This window comes from Sus scrofa, chromosome 2 (assembly GCF_000003025.6).
Source record: "Sus scrofa isolate TJ Tabasco breed Duroc chromosome 2, Sscrofa11.1, whole genome shotgun sequence".
NCBI classification, from domain to species: Eukaryota; Metazoa; Chordata; class Mammalia; order Artiodactyla; family Suidae; genus Sus; species Sus scrofa.
The window spans coordinates 126,062,657-126,079,752 of record NC_010444.4 but is presented as its reverse complement, the minus strand read 5'-3'; the positions used below and the strand labels follow the sequence as shown (position 1 = coordinate 126,079,752).

At 40.6% G+C, this 17,096-nt stretch overlaps 1 long non-coding RNA gene across 1 annotated transcript in view; it reads right to left on the bottom strand.

Annotated features, from left to right (window-relative positions):
- LOC110259455 overlaps positions 5,044-17,096 on the bottom strand; it is a 98,381-nt gene continuing 86,328 nt past the window's right edge. Inside the window, exon 4 of the long non-coding RNA XR_002341868.1 lies at positions 5,044-5,229. This is a non-coding gene — a long non-coding RNA (uncharacterized LOC110259455). The remainder of the gene's footprint in view (positions 5,230-17,096) is intronic.

Here is a 17,096-nt window from a genome sequence, read left to right as displayed (position 1 = left end):
TTTTAATTAACAGCTCATGAGTGAAAGTCATTCAAATCCATTGATGAGACAAAGAGAGTGATAATTTAAAGCTCAAACACACTAACTGCACACTAACTACATTAGAATCACTCATATTGAATTATCTTAATATCAAATAAAGACAATGAGCAAGAGAGAGAAAAATATTTCTTGATTGACTTGGACATAGACTTGGAGACTTAATGGGTATATATGTGTATATACATAGTCTTATAATATGGGTTTATTTGCAGAAGAAGGATATAGATAAAATTTGGGCTGAGGTGAATGGGCAATACCAAGTATATATTAAGAAAGTGTTCCTGAGTATATGATGTTTTCATTTTAATGTGAAGACATGGCACTGGGAAGTGTGGGTGAAAGTTATGGCCTAGCTCCTAATAGCAAATAGTCCTAAATTTGCAGCTCTATCTCAGTCAAGGGGGTATCTGGAATTTGGATAAAAATCACATTTGTAAGTAAATCTACATAGTTCTGGAGACTCAACATTTTCCCAGGATCCTAAAATATTTCCGAAAGACACTGCACATGATATGACACTGGGGGCAATATTTTATTATTAATATGTTTTCTCTGGTGCCTCTGTAAGTACATTAACTTTGCCCTGAGGAATCCATTAGCCTGGAGGAAAATTAAAATTTGGTTACAGAAAGAAAGCCTGAAGAAATAACATATGCTTTAGCTCCTGACATGCACAATAGAATTTTATAGTAGGAAGAATAACAATATAAATCAGGCCTAGGAGGGATGATATTTTTCAGATTCCTTTGTTTCCCCTTTAGCATATCAAACCCCCAGAGAACCCAGCTCACAGAGCTCTCTGAGGGGTATAGACACCCCAGGATCTTATGGTAGTACACATAGGAAATGAGGAGATGTTTTCTTCACATCTGTGTGTATGTGTATGTGTATGTGTCTGTCTGTCTGTCTCTCATTAGAGAAAATGTGGGAGAAAAAGAGAATTTGAAAAGAGAAGAGTCTGAGTTCCCTTCCCATGCTTCGGCCAGGCGATGGGAAATTATATGAGATAAAAAGTGTTTACAGGGAGTTCCCATTGTGGCTCAGTGGTAATGAACCCAACTAGTAACCATGAGGACGTGGGTTCGATCCCTGGCCTTGCTCAGTGGGTTAAGGCTCTGGTGTTGCTGTGAGCTGTGGTGTAGGTCGCAGATGCGGCTCGGATTCTGTGTTGCTGTGGCTGTGGTGTAGGCAGGCAGCTGTAGCTCAGATTCAGCCCCTAGCCTGGGAATTTCTATATGCTGCTGGTGAAGCCCTAAAAAAAAGTTAAAATTAAAATTAAAAATTAAAAAAAAAGAGTAAAAAAGTGAGGGAAAGGGGAGAAAATACACAAATTAAACTGGGTGGGGAGGCATGGTCAGCTGAGGATTGAGTCATCTTGAGATTTTTCCTCCAGCTGCCTCATTTTCCAACTTGGGTCTCAAGTTATGTAGACCTATCTGTTCCAACTGCAAAGACTCTCACCACCACGTGCCACCTCCAGTTTCTCTTGCTTTCACTGTCATATTCATGTAGTGTGAGGCCTGGTTACTTTCCATTTAACTTTATGTATGGGAGTCCTTGAGCTTGTTAATTTATTGATATCAGGGATACTTTATTTTACATAAAAGCACAGGCGATGGCATCAAACAGATCTGTGTTTGAAGCTGTACTCTTCTAGGTATTACCTGTGAAACACTGAACCTATTGGTTCACCTGAAAATGGGCATAATATGTAGCCCATAGCGTTGTTTTGAGGAGAGAATTAACTTAGATAATGCATTTAACCCAGGAATGGATACTGTTCCCTGTTCAAAAATATAGGATGGGGAGTTCCCTGGTGGTCTAGTGGTTAGAACTTGGCTCTTTGATTGCTGCAGCTTGGGGTTTGATCCCTGGTTTGCAAACTGAGATCCCACATTAAGCTGCTTCATGCCACAACCAAAAAAAAAAAAAAAGGATTTCTTAAAAAAACAAAACAAACAAACAAACAAAAAACCCGTGATGGCTTCTCCTTCACCCACAGGAAAGAAGTCCCAAAACATTAACCCACGTGGGCTAGGCCCTGCCTACAGCTCCAGCGCCATCTGCCTGCATCTCCTAACAAAACTAAACTCCAAGCTAGACCTTAACATTTCGTAATCAACATCTTTCATAAAACATAAGTAAAAGCAAAGCAAAAAGATTTATGGAGAGGTTAGTTTGACTAAAATCTGGTATTCTGCCTATGAAAGTAGTCACTATCATTATCTTTCCCAGTAAAGCCTTAGGTTGTGTGTCTGTGTGCCTGTCTATACAAAGGTCTAACTTTTAAAGGAGCAAGGAGGGAGAAGGATAAATTAGGAGTCTGGGATTAATGGATACGCACTACCATATATAAAACAGATAACAAAACCAACTGTCTGGTACAGGGAACTATACTCAATATCCTGTAATCACCTATAATGGAAAAGAATCTGAAAAACAGTATATACATAACTGAATCCCTTTGCTGTACAGCCGAAACACAACACTGTAAATCAACTATACTGCAATAAAAAGTTGGGGAGTTCCTGTCGTGGCGCAGTGGTTAACGAATCCGACTAGGAACCATGAGGTTGCGGGTTCGGTCCCTGCCCTTGCTCAGTGGGTTGCCGTGAGCTGTGGTGTAGGTTACAGACGCGGCTCGGATCCTGCATTGCTGTGGCTCTGGTGTAGGCTGGTGGCTACAGCTCCGATTTGACCCCTAGCCTGGGAACCTCCATATGCCTCGGGAGCGGCCCAAGAAATAGCAAAAAAAAAAAAAAAAAAGAAAAAAGACAAAAAAAAGAAAAAAGTTGTTTTAAAAAAAAAAGGATGAGTCAAGTATTTTCTTTCTTAAAAAAAGGAAGGGTGATCTAAGGAAGGGTTAGCAAAGTATGAAATCTATTATATTTGTATGTTTCATCCAGTGGACAATAACATTATTTTTGTAAAGTAACGCTAGCACATAAGATGACTTCCTATTTTATGACGAATTTCTGAAATGTTTTACGTTATCATTTTGAAAAAACTACTTAATTCCAAGCATACTGAACCTGCCATAGGACTCTGAGTATGATATGCTGTCATGCTTTCATCCTTTGCTGTTCTAATCCCTCCAACTCCTCTCCTTTAAGTACCGCTTTTGTGTAATTGCCTCCTCAGGACACAACTGATTCTCCTCCTTGAGAGCGTTCCTGTAGCTCCTAAGTGCTCCATAGACCTCTATCATGTTCCCTTTGTTTACGTGCCTTGCTCTTGAGGTTGTTAAATTCTCTGAGGGCAGAAACAGTGTCTCACTCATCTATATATCTTGAGGACACAGCATCTGGCACAGAGTAGGTTTTTAAAAATGCTGAGTGGGAAATGGACATTTCCCATAGACCAAACAGAACATAGTAAGTTCTCAGTGAATATTTGATTAATAGGCAGATAAACCCTTTCATTAAACTTGAAACTGAGTCGACTATGACTATAAAGTTGTAATCAGACACATTTTCACACCTCTAATTTCAATTTCTTAGTATTTACCCACTATCAGTACTTCGGATGTTTCAAGGATAAGTACTTCACTCCTCCATAGATTAATAGTACTATTTGAGTAAATTCTTAAAGGAAACTTAAATATGGTATTCATTTGGAATTTTGACTTCGTGTCAACATTAATAATTTTTGGTGTTAGAGTTCTCTGTATCCCATATAAAAGTACAATATGACTATTGGTTAGCACTGGACTATGAGCTACAAAGCATGATGACAGAGCTATTATGAAGTTTCATGCCTTTCTTGAATAACTTGAGATGGTATCTTCTATTTCATTAAAGGGAGGGCAGCTCACAGAAAAATCTGAAATAAATGGCTGTCCTCAGAATGTTTTGCACATTTAACAGCATGTTCCTGCTGCAAGGCCAGTGAGGCCCAACTATAAATGATCCTGGTAGAGACAGTCTGGAGGGGTCCCTGTTGGCATATGGAATTTTTGCAGGAAGGCAGCAGGACCCAAAGCAACAGCTCAGCTATAAGGTCAAGCCTCCATCTTTCTTGGTAGAAGAATTGGCCAGGACCGGATGCTAGAGGGACCCAGAACTGGACAGATTTTCAGACAAAGACAGTAGCCCCTGAAGAACATGGCTAGGACTGACTTCTAAAAATCAACTTGGAGGCTATCAAAGATGGAGAAAGAAGGCAGGGCTTCCCAAACTTGAATGTACATATAAATACTGGGGGCATCTTGTTAAAATGCAGATTCTGATTCAGTAATGGGTGGGCCCTGAGATGCTACAATAACCCAGGTGACACCAACACTCCTTTGAGGAGCATCTTGCATGGATTCTGCAGGTTTGGAAAACCTGATTTACTCACTTGCCTTAATTCATAAGGCAAATCAGAAAGTCAGAGAGGGACCGAGAATCCTCAGTAAAACATTCCGTCAGTTCCAGTGCTGCTCGGGGTCCTGGAATCTTTTGCTTGATGGCAAGAGTAGGTGTTGGTGGAAGAATTTGCTGCAGGTTTTTTTCTGTATTTATTTATTTGTTTATTTATTTAATTTATTTATTTTTGCTAGTAGGTTTCTCTCTAGGTGAAGCTTTTTAAACATAGAGATCCTCCTAGATCAGGAATCAGAGATGTAGGGGAGAATAATCACATTTATAGAGTTCCATACACAACTCAGATCATCAACTGGATCGTGCCAGCGAAGCCTGGTCTGAGTGAAGAAGGATGGAGCTGATGCTTTGGCCACTGTGCTGAGAAAGAAAGGTGGGGACAAGAGAGCAAAGGGGAGCTTGCTGCTGTAGCTTTTATCTTGTAATTTTACTTTATGCATGCTGCCCTTTAATGCCTGCAGAAACATTATTAACACTCGGATTTAATTTTGGTTTTAAGATTAATATTTCCTGTTTTAGTTTGCTTAAACCCTATTTGGAGTGAATGTGTGTGTGTGTGTGTGTGTGTGCACGTGGGTGCACACATGGGTGCTACAACCTCACCTGTGCTTGACTTCAGGTCCTTGCAAAAAAGATACCAGAAATTTCTGACTTAGAGCGTAAGTGGGCATTCTGAAAACTTAGAACATACCTCACCAGAACTCCGAAAGAAGAAACCGCTGATCCGAAGAAGTCCAAGCAAAAGCATGATGTGTCTTGTTTGTTTGCTACCTGCTGTTTACTCCCATTTAGTCCAGAGACTGATTTCCTGGGTCATAATTGAGGCCTAATTGAGTGAAGAAAAAAAAAAAAAAGCCCATTACTCTGAGGGAGCAGGTAATGTGAATTGAGGATAAGTCAGGATCCAGGAGGCATTTTCTCCGGACTTCTTCTTATGAAGCTATTACTCAATTTTTCACATTCAAAGACATCCCCTAGACAGAATCAGCAGAGACAGGATACGACGAAGAAAAATGACACTGCAGTTCTCGAAGCAAACAAAACCCAATTCCAAATGCTGCCCATCAGCGCAAGCCATTCATCTTCTCTGTAGTTTCATGTCATCTTATTTTATTTCAATCGAAAATCCACCAGGCAGGGATATACCTTTTGAATGATCTGGATAGCACCGTAGATCCAATTGCTGTTCAGTGCCTCTGAGCTTGGAGACTCTAAATAAAACTGAAGGAAAAGGAAGTTCCAGAAGGGGCTGGTGAATTAGGAGAAATGTCACCAGATGCTTATTGAAGCCAATAGAAATAGTAGAAAAAGAAGGAGAGAAGTTGAATTACTGGAAGATCAAGATATTCAGATTGTTCTTCAAAGATGTGATCTGTTTCAGACATTACATGTTAGTGCTGCAGGTGGAATTCAGTTGAAAACTATTAATAACAAACAGGATATGTAAAATCCATATTTATCAATCAAAGAAACTGAAGAGAACCTCTATTCTGTTTTCTCATCTTTAAGATGATAGCTCTAAGGGTAGTTTCAAGAATTAAGCTAGAGGAGTTCCCATTGTGGTGCAGTGAAAATGAATCTGACCAGTGTCCATGAGGATGCGGGTTTGATCCCCAGCCTTGCTCAGGGGGTGGGCAATCTGGTGTTGGCGTGAGCTGTGGTGTAGGTCACAGACTTGGCTTGGATCCTGTGTTGCTGTGGCTGTGGTGAAGGCTGGCAGCTGTAGCTCCAATTTGACTCCTAGCCTGGGAATGTTCATATGCTGTAGGTGCAGCCCTAAAAAGAAAAAAAAAAAAGAAAAAAGAAAAAAAATGAATTAAGTTAGATATATACAGCATATAGCCTGGTGCCTGGTTCAGAATAGGTGCTTAGTAACTGTTAGCCATTATCAAAGCTATTTAAAAGGATTGACGCCAGAGTTTCTGCCTTTGTGCAGTGGGTTAAGAATCTGACTGTCGTGGCTTAGGTTGCCTTGGAGGTGTGGGTTCGATCCAGGCCTTGCACAGTGGGTTAAAGTATCTAGTATTGCTGCAGCTTAGATTCAATCCCTGACCTAGGAAATTTCATATGCCATGAATGCAGTCATAAAATAAAATAGAAATAAAAGAATTGCCTCAGTGCACAAAAATAATTAACAGAAGATTAGACTATGAACTGGCTCAGTATTACAATGTCTATGCAAAAATTAGATACATTCTTATGTTCCTGGAGGGAGGTAAGCTGTAAATTTGTAGACAGTTAGTTATTCATTCTTAACTCATACTTTGAGCACATGTTATCTCATGAAGTTGCCACTCAAAATTCATTGTCTCCCTAATATAATGCCATGTGAGTGAAATTAGTAAACTAAGACTAAATGAATAGTGAGACAAAAGCAAGGAAAGAAGTAGGTTAAGAGAAGCATTCAGAAAGAGCATCTTACTCAAATATTTCTTAGAGGAGAGAAAGCGTAGACCAGTAAAGTCCTGATAGGAAGAAAGCCTACAGGCGGAGGAATCAGCATGTGGAAAAGGCAGAAGCATGAAATGCACCATGCATTCCAGGAAGCAAAGCAACTGAGCATGGCGAAGGGAAGGCTGCAGTGGGGTAACCCTGCAGAAGTAGGGGCCACGGGATTTCTCAACCAAGTCCAGGCACTCCACACATTTAAATCACAAAATGACAACTTCAGATTTCTATTTTAGTAAGATCACCTGGTGGCTGTACTGAGGATGGATTGGTGGTGTCAGTCTCTGGTACAAGGACCTAACAATTACATATCTGGGGGAGTTCCTGTTGTGGCTCAGGGGAAAGGAATCTAACTAGTATCCATGAGGATGCAGGTTTGACCCCTGGCCTCACTTAGTGGGTTAAGAACATGGCTCAGACCCTGAGCTACTGTGGCTGTGGTATAAGCTGGCAGCTGGAGCTCTGATTCAACCCCTATCCTGGAACATCCAGAAGCCAAAGGTGTGGCCCTGAAAAGATAGACAAACAAACAAACAAAAAACAAAAACATATCTGGGAACTGCTGTGCGTTTTTCTTGTGGCTCAACACAATACAATCAGAATAAAGGTTTCCAGCTTGATTCTTTAGCAATGGATTCTTGATGCTTTATATGGATTCTTTAGCATCCATATAACTGATGTAACTTTAGCTATAGACAACTGCATGATGTCTGGGTGGGAGTTTGGGGAAATTCTTACCCAGCAGCCTCTATTCGTTGAGCAGTAGGCATGAAGGTCATTCACGAAGAGTGAAGCAGGGAGAGTTTGGGTTCTTGTGTCACCGAATTAATCACAGGAGGAAAGTGTGCTATTATCTGTGGTAACATAAAATTACAATTACAGGAGTTCCTGTCGCGGTGCAGGGGAAACGAATCCGACTAGGAACCATCAGGTTGAGGTTGCGGGTTTGACGATCCCTGGCCTCGCTCAGTAGGTTAAGGCTCCAGCGTTGCCATAAGCTGTGGTGTAGATCAAAGACACGGTTCGGATCTGGTGTTGCTATGGCTGTGGCTGTGGCGTAGGCCGGCGGCTACAGCTCCGATTAAACCCTTAGCCTGGGAACCTCCATATGTCGTGGGTGCAGCGCTAAAAAGACAAAAAACCAAAAAACAGGACAAAAAATTATGATTACGGAAGATTTCAGGGACCATGGCGTCAGTGTTATTCTTGGGTCCTCGAACCTTAAGGCTTTTAGGAGCACCGTGGGGGTCTCCCAACTCTGCAGTCTTTACTGCACGACACTGAAAATGCCAAGTGCCCAAGGAACCTGGTCTTTACTTCAGGTTTGAATCATATGAAATTACATATGAAATTACCCTCTTTGACAGATTTTTAACTTTGATGTGGTTCAACTGAATAACATTTTTTATCTATTGACAGAGCTTCAAGTATTTTGAAAACTGAATTTAGAGAAAATTCATACCAGGACAGATAGCTGCAATCTCCTCAGCCAGAAAAGGTGGCGGTTTCTGCGTTTCTAGTGCCCCCCCCCCTTATTCTGAGAGCGCTGAAGCCGTGTCTAACTGACAAACATCCTCTTCCTGACCAAACTCTCATCAGGCTCCTCTGAGCTCTTTTTCAGCTGGGCCTCAATTTTGGACTTCCATGTTCATCTCTGCCTTGTCTACTTTAAAATAATTTTTTTAAATTAAATCATAGTTGATTTACAATGTTGTACCAATTTCTGCTACACAGCAAGGTGACCCAGTCATATATATACACACATGCACATTCTTTTTTCGTATCTTCTGATTGTCCACTTTTAGCAAAAATCCTAAGGTAGTTTAACCAGTCTCACTCTTCAATATCTGATCACCCTGATTCCTGACAGGCCCCCCACCCCACCTGGCTCCCCCTGGGTTGATGTCTGCTATCCCTGGTCTACCTTTAGCAAGAATCCCACTAGGTCAGTTTAGCCAGAATCCCTCCTTGCCTCTGAGTAACTGACCATCTGCTGACTCCCAGCACACCCCTTGACTAGAAATCCACACTTTTCCTTGTATCCAGAGTGGAGCCCAAGCTCTCTGTCCTCCTGCAAGACTCCATTGCAGAAGTCCCTACCCCTATCACGATAGTGCCTCTGAATAAAGCCAGCCTTGCTGTTCTTTAACAAGTATCACGAATAATTTCTCTTTGACAGATGGCTGCAAGGAAAAAGCAACGACCTAGCCTGGCCCGAGACTGTGGCCCTCAGTGAAAATCCTGTGATCCTGGTTAACTGTCCCCTGCCGTTGGCTGTTACTAACGCTTCTCAATTAGCCACGGACTCAAAACCAGCCTCCTGCCTGCCCTTGGCTGGACCCTCTCAGGCCTGTGTGTGAAGCTGTACTTTTTGTCAGAGTCAAGGCCATCCATTCTGCCTCTGATCGCTGTTGCCACAGTTGACCACAAGCCATTCAGGTCATCTGTCGGTTGCCAAGCTCTTGACCTCTCACATGTCTGCCCTTCCTCCCCATGGACCCACATCTCCTCCTCTCCCTCCTAAACCTTCCGAGATGCTCTTGGGGACAACCTCTCAGATCACCCCCTTTCAAGTGGATGGGAAAGCCAGTCAATCAGGATGTACACTGTTTTAAGCAACCACATAGTGGCTATAGTTCCAAGTTGTGTTTCCCATTCCAGCTTTATCCAAAATTATTACAGAATTTCCAGAATTCTAGAATGTTCTAGAATTTCAATTTCAACAATAGAGCAAGGTCTATTTCTGGGTCTGAATCCTCCTCTTGGGGCGGGGTTAAGACTAGCACATCAGTGACTCCAACAAAAACGGCCAGCGTTTTAACATCCCCTTACCTCCTGCCATGTTCTGTCCTAAACCCCCTCAGACTTCATTCCCCATCTTCTTCTACTTAAGTCCATGGTACATCGTTACATTATTAATTCTCTCAAAAACACTCTTGTCCCTTGCATTAAAATATAACTTGATTGAAATAATAAATCTGTTATTATCCAGCGAAGGAAATATTAAATCTAAGAATCCAATTTATCCCTCATTTGAGGGGAAAGATGAAAACTAGGCAATCAGAGACATAAATGGTAGCTGAAAAGTAACTTTTTCTGCCAGAGCCTTGTATTTTTAGATAATATTCTCCATCTTCACACCATCTACTTAGCGACGGGTGGTTTCACAATTTCCTGAGGTATTGCCTTTCACTTAAACACCAAGCCCCACAGCCAAGTCTTACTTTCTTCTTTCCCAGTGGTTTCTCCACTTTCAAAGTAGTCTGTGGCAAAGTCAGGGATCACCTTCCAGAATGATGAGAAAAGTAGGAGCACTACTTAAATTGGTTTGGGGCCCTAAGGTCTCAACGTCTAGAGTTCCTAAAACTCTCTGTGGTTGAAAATTATACACATTGCAAATCATTGCCAAGGTGTCAAATGAAAAATTCTAGGAAATGCAACGATTTCAGGGTACTGTGTAGGTTGTGGGGAAGGGATCTGCTCATATTCTGGCCAAGGACTTTTCTCTAATGCCATCACAAGGCTAGTATGCCTTAAACTGATCCCTTTGAACTATTAGTAAAATACTGGAGTAAAGAATTTGACACAGGGCAGTAACTCTCTGCCCCGCGTTCATACTCTGCCAGCTTTGTATGGAACTGGGCACTCTGGGGCACAATGTAGGACAGGCAAAGCTGAAAGTGGAAGGAGGGTCATCTTTTAGCTTATTCCCCTTCTTGGTCTTACTTCCACTCCACTGTCGGTCCCGGCACAGAGTTTATGTACCTAGAAATCATCTATAGCAGAGAACACTAGCTGTTTATCAAAATTCATGCTCTTCTTTCTCTCCCAACTAGAATCTGCTTCCCACACTATTTTGGAGTTGGGTGTGGCTGTGAGCTCAAGCTCTGCATAATCAGATCAGAGGATACACTCATGCTGTGTCTGGGCCATAGCTTTCTAAGAACTTGTGTTTCCTCTAGACTTTTTCCCTTTCCACTGGCTGGATGGGCTGGATGCCACTGATGGTGAGGCCCTGGAGGAGGGACAGAGCCACAGAAGGGAGTCTGTAAACGACTGTGCACAGAACCCCCATCAACCAGGAGCACGTGGTTGGATTCTTCCATGAACAAGAGATAAACTTTTATCATAATTGTCCTTCCCCATTTTTGTCTCTGTGGCCTAGTTTTACCTGAACTCATTCAGTATATTCACCAGATTCACTTTACTCCTTATGAAGTTTTAACAGATCTCTTATATTTATTCAGGAATATTTTGTCCAGCTTGAAAACAAAAGCACTGGCTTATCTATGTAGGAGAACTTCTCCAGATTCCACTTGCCATTTTAGTGTAGCCATTCACAGTACTCAAGCCGAATTATTTATTCTGTATAACCATGAACATTTTAAAAGCTCAGATTTCACTTTCAGCTTTATATTCCTTGTTTCAAATGTGTTTAGTTGTTTCAGAACAACTATTGCTGAACCTGTTTAGGTTTGTAGTAACCCAATCCTAGAAGGAAAGACATTTGTGTAACCGTGGTACATATTATCTTTTATAGATAGGGTCTCCTCAGCCCAAACCACAGTGTGTGTAAAGCTCTATTTTTTGACAGTTGCCTAATTACCACATTTTGTTTGTATTTGATTCGGTGAGTTTTGAGGGACGAGAGAAGGGAGAAACACAAGAAGTATAAAACCCAAATCATGATCCCTTTTATTCAACTCCAAAGGGCATGGAAACTTATGGCTATAACTTCATGGTAACATTAGATCTTTTTGCTTAGAACATGGGCTAAGCCAATGAATGTGTTACCAACAGCTACATCTGCAAAGCCCTTTAGAGCTTACATGATTTATGGAAACTTCACAATAATGCTGGGATATAGCTGGGAGGGTATTTTGATTCTGGGATTCCATTTGAAGGAACTAAGATACAGAGAAAATAAGTGATGAACCTGAGGAACTCTGACTATAACACAGGTGGCCTGTATCAATATCCTTTGTTTCTTGAGTTATATGATACAGTGATTCTCAGCCTCCAAGTGTGCTGTTCACATTTATGTCCTGGGGCATCATTTTTCCTTACGATGGGGGATCTGTAAGAGTTGATTTCCAAGGTTCCTTCGGTTTATGTGTTTTATGACTACATTCTGCTATCTACTTTCATATAAAAAAGTTTCTAGGCTTCCCTTATGCTGAAGGCAAAGGGTTTTCTCTTCTGCTAATTCTGTCTTCACAATGTTGAACGGGGTTCAAGTTTTATTTACTGAAGAGCCCCTTCTTCATTTCTCTTCACTCAACATTGATTTCATGCCTTTAAATTTTGTTTCAAGCTGTGATTTTCCCCTGGAATCAAGCCAGGAACGAAGTTAATCTCAGCCCATTACGCTACTAATGCTTAGCTTCACCTCAGGATGTTTTCCAAAGTACTTAGAAGTCATTATCCCTTAGAGGACCTAGCAGTTTACTGAGTTTCTACTTTGTTTAAAATTAATGTGACCATATAATTTATTATTTTCACCAGGATACTTTTAGTGGGAAAGGAGTCTCTATTACTAATTATGTTGGGACAACTGGAGTTAACTGGGACCATCCCAATCGAATGGACACATATGTTCACCCAGTTAAAAGGCATCTCTTAGGGGGTCAGGGGGGTGTGCTCTGGCTCTAAAATCTAAGACCGTTTTCTCCCTTGTTATTTTCCACTGTAGCAACCAATTATTTTTTCTCATGTCTTTTATCACAATTTTAAGAACACATTTATCCATGTACTTCAAAATATCGGTATTCCTCACTAGAGTTTTTGTTCCTTAAGGCAGGAACTAATACCAGGCACGGCATTTAACACATAGAAGGTGCTCAACAAATTTTTTTTTTTTTGGTCTTTTTGCCATTTCTTGGGCCGCTCCCTCAGCATATGGAGGTTCCTAGGCTAGGGGTCTAATCAGAGCTGTAGCCGCCAGCCTATGTCAGAGCCACAGCAACTCGGGATCCGAGCCGCATCTGTGACCTACACCACAACTCACGGCAACGCCGGATCCTTAACCCACTGAGCGAGGCCAGGGATCGAACCTGCAACCTCATGGTTCCTAGTCGGATTCGTTAACCACTGCACCACGATGGGAACTCCGGTGCTCAATAAATTTTTGTTAGATGAAGGAATAAACAGATAAGCTTCCTACTCAAGGGCATAATTATTCAAGATCTCAAAGTAAATAAGTTTTTTTTGCAAAGGAGAGAAAATGCTGGAGGTTGGACTCCTTTGGTAGAATTCAGACCTCAACACAGCTGCTTTGTATTTTTGGTGTCTGGAGGAAGTCTCACCATCTTCCTCACCTATGGCACAGGTTTTGTGTTGAGAAAGATTCAAGTTCAGTGGGCTCTCAAAATGAGTTAACAGCAACTGTAAAGCTGTAATGAAAAACATTTTTTTTTTCTCTTCAAGTAGAATAGAGCTAAAGAGCTAAAGAGTAGTTTTCTGGCTGCTCTGGGAGCCCAGGCAGGGGCAGGGCTCTGGGTGCTGAACAAAGGCTTCTGGGAGCATTCATTCCCTCCATATGATCAGTAAAAAAATTCTACCAGATCTATAACCTGGGAAGGTTTTAGAGGATTGATGCATGTGACTCAAACTCAGAAGAGCCCAATTAATGGACTGGACTGCAACTTTAAAACTTACAAAGAAAATGAGGTCAGAAATACCAGAATGCTCATGTGTACTAATCAGCACAATCTCTCCTATGGAGAAATGTGAATTAGTGCCTGGAGATTGCCTAGGAATATAGACTCCAGGTAGGTAGTTGTATGATCTTAAAGTCACTGGAATCCGGCTTGGAGGGCATTGTGTGCTCAGGTCCTCAGGGATGTAAATAACTTCAGGTACTCTAAGGAGCCAGCTTGCAGAAATAGGCTTGCTCCTTCCTGTAAGAGAGTGCAAGTGTTCATCATTTTAATATGTGTGTTTCAACTATTTGTAATAATACACACAATAAACTATTAAGAGTTTTAATATTTAAAATAAGACAGTGGGATCCAAGAAGGAAAAAAAGGGGGGTTCGTGGGAAATAATTAGATGTTTGCATGGAAAATACAGGTCTGTGAAATCCTGTTTGCTCGACAGAGGTGGGTTGTAAATTTAAGCTCCTTCCAGTAGCTAGGATGGAGAAAAAAACAGCGATTCTTTTTCTCCATTTCCTATTTATCATCTCTTCATGCCTGACATATTACCAAATAATGGACTAGTTAAGTAATATCCTGGTTTCAGAGAGTGGATTAGATTGGAAGACTACCTAGTTATTCCAGATACAAATTTACATATCATCTCCCAAGGAAGGTACTTCTACATATGGATGACTTAATTCTTACTTCAATTCAGAGAGTGTTTGTTTCTTAAGATTATTTCTAAACTCTGTAAGATGTGTCCAACTTGGAAGCAGAGCCCTACATACTGAATCTAATAACTCACTTAAAAATAAAAATAATTATGAAGACATAGTGTATTCTTAGGTGGAGTATGATTAACTAAGAGTTCTGATATGTAAACCACAGATTTTTTTTTTTTTTTGGGAAGAAGCAGTTCTGTTCCTCGTCACATATATATCATGGCTTGCTATAGTTAAGGCAATACCCTCATTCATTTCTCTTTTTTTTGCTTTTTAGGGCCGCACCTGTAGCATATGGAGGTTCCCAGGATAGGGGTCATATGGGAGCTGCAGCTACCGGCCTACTCTACAGCCATAGCAACACCAGATCTGAACCACATCTGCAACCTATAGCATAGCTCACGGAAATGACAGATCTTTAATCCACTGAGCAAGGCCAAGGATCAAACCCTCACGGATACCAGTTGGACTCATTTCCACTGAGCGACAAGGGAGCTCCCCTGATTCATTTCTTTTTTGACATGGTGAGAGAGCAAAATTCCTTCCATGATTAGCAAATACCTTATGTTCCTTCTTAAAGTATGATATAGACCAGGAGAAAATATCATTTTACTACGGAGTAGTGGTTCTCAACTGTGGCCCTCCTCCTCTATTCTCTCCCATCTTTCAGCCAGATGAGATGCACTGCTGTGATTTAGGTAGGTGCCATGTTCCACAGATGTACTGGGGTTGTAATTGGGTTGAAAATCACTGTCATGGGGAACACTATTTGGGTAAAGACTGACTGTTTTTTATAATAAAGTCATCTTAGCTTGGCCACTAACTGAGACTTGGTAATGTTTTTGCTCTAGTGAGTTTGCTCTTAGAATCATATTGTGATCTGAACTACGTTTGCAAAGAGAATTGCCAAACATTCACATTTGTCCAAACTTGGATACTGAATTTTAAAACCATATATGTACAGATATAGATAAAGAACCAAAAAAAAAGTCCAGCAGCAAAATGAACTCTATGGCATAAATCTTTGAAAAACATAATAATATGTCATGTAGAAGCTGACATATTGCTGAGTTCCCCAGCCAAGGATGGATAACAATTTTCATAATGTTCAAGGATTGCATTCAATTAGGCATCTGATGTTTCCTTCCCTCATTAGAGATAATCAGTGTCTACAGACTAGATTGATAGATGTTTCTACAGTTTTGGCTTGATGTAGAAAAAACTGGATAAGAATTACAGAAAAATCATGAACAAATTATTTAGCAAAATATTCACAACGAGATTATACTTAAAAATACTTCTTTCTTCCTACTTCACTCCAGGATCTGGTCTTTTTTATGAGAATTTTTGGACTCTAAAACATGCTCATACTGGGGGCAAAATGTAATGCAAAAGATCTTATGTATAAAAAATTTAGCCAATGCACAGGCCTGTACAGATTTTTAAAAGTTGAATGTCCCAATTTAGCAAATGATGACATTACAGCTTGTGAAGGATTCAGCATGAACTTCAAATCTCCAAAACCTAAACTCTAAACTATTCTGTTACTTGGCTACAATAAATGCAGAACATTGTGTGTGTGTGTGTGTGTGTGTGTGTGTATTATCCTAGGATTATGGTTATGGTTTTTGGCTTTTATCAGATTCTCACAGGGTTTGTAACTTTCAGGAGGGTAAGTTTTACTGTTTTTTTTCTGGCCAAATTGGAAATGTGTATATAGCCACAGGGTTAGTACGGTAAGATTAGGACAAATATAATTAAAATTCAGAGGCTTGGCTTACTGGTAATAGAGGAAGATGTTTGTTATGTAAAAAAGGAAAGCATAGCACCAACTTAGAAAATAAAACTTAATGAGAAGTCCTTGGTAACAATTTTATTAAGCCAAATAAGACATTAATGAGTGAGAATTCGTGGCAGAATTTCCAAGACTCAGACTAAAGAATTGTAGGGATTAGTGGGGACTACATATTGGTCAGATATTACAGCATCTCCTGGTTTGGAAAGTTTAAGTTCATGACAATATTTAGCATTATTTTTGTTTTGATTGGGATTTGCATGCACCCTTACTGGCATCTGGATAGATATTAGGAAATTCGGGACCTCAGAAACCTATCAAATTATTTATCTGTTTCAGTCTCATTTGAAATTATTTGAAGCTCCAAAATCTGAAAATATTTATTGGTGTCTAAATTATGTACCACATACAAGGACTAACATTTTCAGAACCATTTCCATAAGCGAAGAGTACTAAGTTTATACTGGTTCCACACATGTAGCATTTGACCTTGCTGATGGAATAACCAGTAAGAATTTGGTGGCAGAGGAACTAGGCCTAGAATATGGAATAACTGTCTTTGGTCATAGACTCGTACTCTCCACCTGTGTTAATTTTAGATGTAAGCAGGATTAATGAGATAGGAGCTAAATGTGATTTGGGTAATAAGTACCAGTGAGATGCTCACATGCTGAGACAGGGAGTGAGTTGAAACTAGAATTCCTAACCTTGGCCCTTGTACTGGTTATCCATCCTCAAGGTAGCCTTGTTCTTGCTCATAGATAAGAAAGGGTTCCGAAGAGAATGATGTGTTATAGTTCAAAACAAAGAACGGCATCATGAAGGGGTCAGCTGATGGCTGATGTCGGGGTACAAACTCCCCTACAGCGATTTGTGGGGAATTTTGATGCTGTATTAATTCATCAGCAAATTCATTTTCTTGCTTTTTCAGTGCTGCACCCATGGAATATCTAAGTTCCCAGGCTAGGGGTCAAATCAGAGCTGTTTTGTTGGCCGACGTCACAGCCACAGCCACACTAGATCCGAGCCACATCTGCAACCTACACCACAGCTCACAGCAATGCCAGATAATTAACCCACTGAGCAAGGC